The sequence below is a fragment of the Ailuropoda melanoleuca genome, chromosome 17 (genome assembly GCF_002007445.2).
Source record: "Ailuropoda melanoleuca isolate Jingjing chromosome 17, ASM200744v2, whole genome shotgun sequence".
Lineage (NCBI taxonomy): Eukaryota > Metazoa > Chordata > Mammalia > Carnivora > Ursidae > Ailuropoda > Ailuropoda melanoleuca.
Window position 1 is genome coordinate 41,464,692 of NC_048234.1, and position 7,368 is coordinate 41,472,059.

Here is a 7,368-nt window from a genome sequence, read left to right on the forward strand (position 1 = left end):
GAGCCTGATGTGGCTCGATCCCATAACGCCAGGATCACGCCCTGAGCCGAAGGCAGACGCTTAACCGCTGTGCCACCCAGGTGCCCCTAGAGTTTATTATGTTAAGTGAAACAAGTCAGACAAAGAAAGACAAATACTGTATTATTTCACTTATATGTGGAATCTAAAAAACAAAACAAATGCATAAGCAAACAAAAAGCAGAAACAGACCCATAAATACAGACAACAAACTGATGGCTGCCAGGGGGAGAGGAATGGAGGGGATGGACAAAATGAGTGAGGGAGAATGGGAGATACAGGTTTCCAGTCGTGGAATGAGCAAGTCACAAGGATAAAAAGTACAACATAGGGAACACAGTCAATGGTGCTGCAATAATGTTGTAGGGTGACAGATGGTAGCTGCACTTGTGAGCATAGCATACAGTATAGAGTTGTTGAATCACTACGTTGTACACTTGAACTAGTGTAACACTGTATGTCAACTATACAGATAGAAGAAAGAAAAAGAAAGAAAAGAAAGGAAAGAAAGAAAGAAAGAAAGAAAGAAAGAAAGAAAGAAAGAAAGAAAGAGAAAGAAGTTTGAAGTAACTATGAAGAGACTATGAATAATTTCATATATATGAATATGAATATATATGTAATGTATATATATAAATACTGAAAGATAGAATCTGAAAGGAAAGACCAGCAAATAAATAGCAAGACTGTCTTAGCCTGAGTTTTTCTTGATATGAAGTCCTTGTGAAGATAATTATATTGGAAAGTGATTCCAGTGAGCAGGACTTAGGTTGGGACCAGGAGACTGAACAGGGAAAGAGGGAAAGACATAGATGTGTCCTTGGGCTGATCACTGCTGAGGCTCCACCCTGGGGAAGGCTCTGAGAAGCCATAGAATGCACTGCAACCTCTTCTGCCTTAAGTACAGAAGTAAAGTGTGTTTATGAATTGGTCCTCATGCCCATTGATCAAGGTTGCCCCATGGACAATTACATCCCTCAATTCCAGGTTTGCCTGTATGTCAGATGACTAGTGAGCTCCTGTGGGTGAAGAGGAGCCCCAGGGAGGAAAGTGAGACATACCAGCTACTGTCAAGTTCAGCCTACATTCCTCTCTAAACTGGGCCGCGTGTTGACCATATCACTTTCCGCTAAGATCTTTATCAGGAGCTGCTACTCGCTTCAAGGGTCAATTGCTCATAAAGCTATGAACTGCCTGAAGAAAGCACAAATAGTACGGAGAGTAAACTAAAATTAGACCAAATGAGATGGCCTTTGCTGATAGCAGCTTCCCATTCTTTCCCTTGTTTTCAGGCCAGCCTATATTTAGTACGCTTTGTGCATTGGAAGCCGCATTATGTACTTTACAAGGATTACGTATCTTGTTCAATCCTCATGAGGTGAGCGTTATTACTCTCCCCATTGAAGGGTTGGTTGGCAAAAGCAGGTGTTGTTGATCAGCTATCTTAATGCATCTTCATCTGCTGCCAAAAGAGTAAAAGGCTTAGATGTTTGAGAAACATGAAGACAACAAGTAACTATTTTTGCTAAGGTTTGGTAAAAGGCCAGTCCACCCCTCCCAGCGCTCTTTTCCATGACTCTGGCTCATTATCTTTTGAGTAAATTATTCACTGGTTTATCTATTTGCTTATTGTTGGTCTCTTGCCACTAAAATGTTAGCTCCATTGGCTTGAGACTTTATCTGTTTTGTGAAAACAGTGCCTGGAAATAGTAGTTAGTCAATAAATATTTACCATTGAATGAAAAAGGAGAAAATGAGCTTTCATAGGTGTGGGTGGTGCCATGAAGTTTACCGTGTTTAAGAACTTTTTGAGGAAGAAATGATATATACTTGTACAGGTAAGGTGCAAATTGCAGTCTCAGGGAGCAGGTATAGATCTCAACTGGAAGCTCATGAAATGAGGAAATGCAAAAAAGAGAATGAAAAGGAAAAGATTGAAAGGGATTCATTAACAATCTCCCGAATATCAAATGTTTATTTAGGTGTTTTATCTGTTCCGGTACATAATAGAGGACACAACAGTTGTGTCCAATGTGATAAAAATGTATAGGAGAGAGCAAAGGGAATCAGAAGCTGGGGAAATTTAGAAGAAACAGGCCTGAAGAAGGATCTCTATAGAATATTGTAAGGGACTGGACTTCTCTCCAAAGCTTTCATGTGAATGATCTGTGGTATATGTTAGGGAAAAGGATTATAGGAAGTTTCGCACTAGAGAGAGATGAAGGGAATTTGACTTTGTGGCCAAATTTTAAGAGTCAAAGATGGCAAAGCTAATGTTTTCTGCGGATGTAGTTCATCCAGAAATGGAGAGCAAGCTTTCCTAAAGAAAAAACACAACAAAGAAACAATAATGTAAAAATTAGCTCCCTGAGGGTGAACTTCCTGGAAGTGGTAAGGTCTAGAATATCTAAGAGAAAAAAGGAACAAAACAAATTCCCTTGGGCTTGGGGAATGTAGAGGGTGGAGTTGCGTGTTAGGTATTGAGCCAGTAGTTGAAGTGGAGTTCTTTGACCAGTAAATCACTTGCTTTCTTGGTCAAAGATGAATTTGTCAGACCTCCAAAGGGTTTGAGGATCCTAAGAATCCCAGGAAACATGCCCACGCCCCCTTTTTTGTCTTGTAGAGAGAAACCAAGGACAGCTGCTCCAAGATGCTCCACTTTGGCATGCAGATGATGCTGAGCAGAAAACAATTGAGGCCCAAAAGACTCAGGAAGAAATTTGACCTCCCTCTCTCAACTCTGCCTAAAAGAAGGAGGAGAGCTGTCATGTCACCAAGCTAACTATATCATGATATGAACTAGGAATGGTAGACAAGGAGGAAGCTAGCATGGCTGTTTTAATCAAAGTTCTCTCTATGTCCCATTGTTTTCGAATTGTCCACGAAACATTGGTTTGCCAAATACTTGCTCTCTTTCATCTTTCTGTGAATTGCATTCCTCCCCTTTGAAGTCCCAGACCCCTACCCCCTTCTCTTTAGTTCAAGATGGCATATATAGCTAATTTTGCCTGACTGTCTTTGGACTCTCATGTCTATATTTCCCATACATATAGAACTAAATTTGATTTTCTCTTGTTAATTTGTCTCATGTGAATTTAATTCTTGGTTCAGTTAACAGAACCTCGAATGGCAAAGGAAAACTTTTTCCTCCCCAACAGTATCAAAGCCCCTCTCCCACTGTTGTCTGCAGGGCTACATTTCCTTGTCTATGGGACAGAGCAAGGCTTAGATCTAGAGGCTGGAATCAGAAGAGCCATACCTGACTCTTACAAACCCATGTTTCTTTCCCTTCATTTGGTGGTAGAACTCTGGGGGACCAAATCCCAGGGTGGCATTTCTGGCCTTTCCTAAAACTCTCTGTGCTACTCTAACAAATAATATCACTGTTATGTAAGTGATGTAAGACAGTTATATGCTGCCTAGAGAAGAAGTATATTTTATGCTTTTATTTCTTCTTTTCTTTTAGCAAAAATTTGTTGTTCCCATCCATTTCTGCTAGGGGAGAAATAAATTCCACTTAGGGAAGAGAACTTTTTTTTTTTTTTTTACTACACTTTAGCTTGGTGCTTGGTCAGGTTGCCCCACTGAGTACAGAGTAGCCATGATGGAAAAGCACAGTGTGGGTAAGCCTTGGTTTACACAAACGAGGTGCTCTAGCCTCCCTGCTGATTCTCCCAAGATTTTCAGCCAGGACCAGGTCTCCTTACTGCAGAATGACTGGTGATTACAAATTTTATAAAACTTCACTGGATCACATGGTTAATAGAGCCCTGAGCAGAGGTAAATCTGGATTGAGGAAATACTTTGGCTTAGTAAAGATTACATGGATCATTAAACAGATTATGAAATCAGAATCATGTGTAAGATCAACTTTCTTCCAGCTACCCAGGCTGGAAAAATTAGAGTTCTCTGGAAATTTCTCTCTTTCCTTTATAGATAGAAGCAGTCACCAAATCCAACATTGGAACCAATCCCTCCCAGTGATTCTTTCCTTTCCATGCCCTGCCATCTCCATGGCACAGCTCATGGTCTGGGAAGCAACTAGGAGGAAGGCACGGACTCTGAGAAAGACATTTCAGATGTGCATCTTGGTTCTGTCATGTGACTTGGACAAGCTAAACTTTCTGCCCCTCAAGTTACTCTTTTAAAATGGGATTAATGCTTCTTACTTTGCAGAGCTACTGTGAAGTTTAAATAAAACAACATCTATAGAAGGGCAGGTGACTAAACGGTGAGACCCAATTATACATTTAGATGTGACAATTAGCAGAAAAGAAATACAGGGATATTCACCAAAATGTTAACAATGTTTTTATATTGAGATGGTGGATTTAAGGGCTTGTTTTTTTAATTGCAAATTTGTGCTTTTTTATACTTTTTAAACTTCCACAATGAACACGTATTACTTTTGTAACTAAAAATCATAAATTTGAATTAAAATTCCACCAAAACTTTAAGAACCAGCTGAGCTGATACTTCTTATTATAACTTCCCAGCTATTCCCACTGGCAGAGATCCTTCTCTGAGCAAGTTATAGAATCACTCTGAGACCAAGCTTGTTCACCTATAAAATGAGGACTGAGGAGATGAGGGAGTTAAGATGGCGGAGGAGTGGGGGACCACTTTTTCAGTCAGTCCCCTGAGTTGAGCTGGATAGGTACAAGACCAGCATGAACATCCACGGAATCAGTCTGAGACGCAGGAAGATACATCTGGATCTCTACAAATGAACATCTCCAGCGCTGAGTATTGAGGTACGAAGTGGGGAGCTGTGAAACCGCGCACAGATATCGGAAGATAAACGGAAGGGGGAGGGACTGCTGCGTTCGGGTGCCAGGAAGCGGTAGCCACCTGCACGGGGGAGCAGGCAGACCGCGGATGGCACCCGAGGGAGAGCAGACTGAGACTGTGAGCCAGGAGTGCGCGCCACCAGGCATCTCACGGAACTCCGGAATCCTGGTGTGCTCACTGGATCCAGACTGAGACCGAGAGCTCTGGAGCACGCGCGGAGTGGCTGGCGGCTGGTGGCGTTAGAAACACAAAGGACAGAGACACGCCGGCCCTGGAAGTGAGGGCTGGGACGCCGGGTGTGGGGCGCACAGCCCGGGATGGAGTGGCTGGCGGCTGGTGGCGTTAGAAACACAAAGGACAGAGACACGCCGGCCCTGGAAGTGAGGGCTGGGACGCCGGGTGTGGGGCGCACAGCCCGGGATGGCCGCTGCTGCTCTGACTCTCAGAAGAGGCACAGCAAACCGCCAAGGAAAGCCGCCAGAGAACAAAAGCCTGGAAATACCGGCTCACAGGGTGCCCATCCCCATCCCACCTCGCAGGAGACACGGAGGCTCTACCCAAACAGGTTGTCTGAGTACCAGCGCAGCAGGCCCCTCCCCCAGAAGACAGGCTGAAAAATCAAGAAGCCCACATCCCAGGGCGCCCGGGAGGCGCACTCATTAAGCACCTGTCTTCGGCTTAGGGCGTGATCCCAACGTTCCAGAAAGGAGTCCCTCATTGGGCTCCTCCGCTGGGAGCCTGCTTCTTCCTCTCCCACTCCCTTGCTTGTATTCCCTCTCTCGCTGGTTGGCTCTCTGCCACATAAATAAATAAAATCTTTAAAGAAGAAGCCCACATCCCTAAAACAAGGGGTTCACAGCCTGGGTCCCGGTCAATAATTTGGGCTCTGGACGACCCCGCAACCTCTCCTCATCAGAATGATGAGAAGGAGAAGTCCTCCGCAGGCAAAGAAAAGACAATGAGTCTGTGGCCCCTGCCACAGAATAAAGAGACATATAGATAAAAATAATGTATATGGATATAACCAAATTATCAGAAATGGAATTCAGAGTAACAATGGTCAAGGTGATGAGTAGACTTGAAAAAAGTATTAACAAAAATGTTACTGAGAATATAGAATCCCTAAGGGCAGAAATGAGAGCGAATCTGACAGAAATTAAAAATTCTATGAGCCAAATGCAGTCAAAACTAGAGGCTCTGACGGCCAGGGTCACCGAGGCAGAGGAACGCGTTAGCGAATTGGAGGATGGGTTAGTAGAAGAAAAAATGAAAATAGAAGTTGGACTTAAAAAAATCCACGCCCACGAATGTAGGTTATGGGAGATTACTGACTCAATGAAACGATCCAATGTCAGAATCATCGGCATCCCTGAAGGGGTGGAGAAAAACAGAGGTCTAGAAGAGATATTTGAACAAATGGTAGCTGAAAACTTCCCTAATCTAGCGAGGGAAACAAACATTCGTGTCCAAGAGGCAGAGAGGACCCCTCCCAAGCTCAACCAGGACAAACCTACGCCACGGCATGTCATAGTGCAATTCGCAAATATTAGATCCAAGGATACAGTATTGAAAGCGGCCAGGGCAAAGAAATTTCTCACGTACCAAGGCAAAGGTATCAGGATTACGTCAGACCTGTCTACAGAGACCTGGAATGAGAGAAAGGCTTGGGGGGGCATTTTTAAAGCTCTTTCAGAGAAAAACATGCAGCCAAGGATCCTTTATCCAGCAAAGCTGTCATTCAGAATTGATGGAGAAATAAAGACGTTCCAAAATCGCCAATCATTAACCAATTTCGTAACCACGAAACCAGCCCTACAGGAGATANTTGAAACGAGCCCTACAGGAGATATTAAGGGGGGTTCTATAAAGGTAAAAAGGCCCCAAGAGTGATACAGAAATGAAAGTCACAATCTATAGAAACAAAGACTTTACTGGCAACATGGCATCATTAAAATCATATCTCTCAATACATCAATCTAAATGGCTTAAACTCTCCCATAAAACGCCACAGGGTTGCAGATTGGATAAAAAGACATGACCCATCCATTTGCTGTCTACAAGAGACTCATTTTGAACCCAAAGATGCATTCAGACTTAGAGTAAGGGGATGGAGTACCATCTTCCACGCAAATGGACCTCAAAAGAAAGCTGGAGTAGCAATTCTCATATCAGATAGACTGGATTTTAAACTAGAGGCCATAGAGAGAGATACAGAAGGGCACTATATTATTCTTAAAGGAAGTATTCAACAAGTGGATATGACAATTATTAATATATATGCCCCCAACAGGGGAGCAGCAAGATACACAAGCCAACTCTTAACCAAAATAAAGAGACATATAGATAAGAACACAGTAATAGTAGGGGACCTCAACACCCCACTATCAGAAATAGACAGAACACCCTGGCAANTCTGGCAAAAACTAAGCAAAGAATCAAATGCTTTGAATGCCATACTCGACGAGTCGGACCTCATAGACATATAGATCACTACACCCCAGAACCAAAGAATACTCATTCTATTCTAATGCCCATGGAACATTCTCAGGAATAGACCAT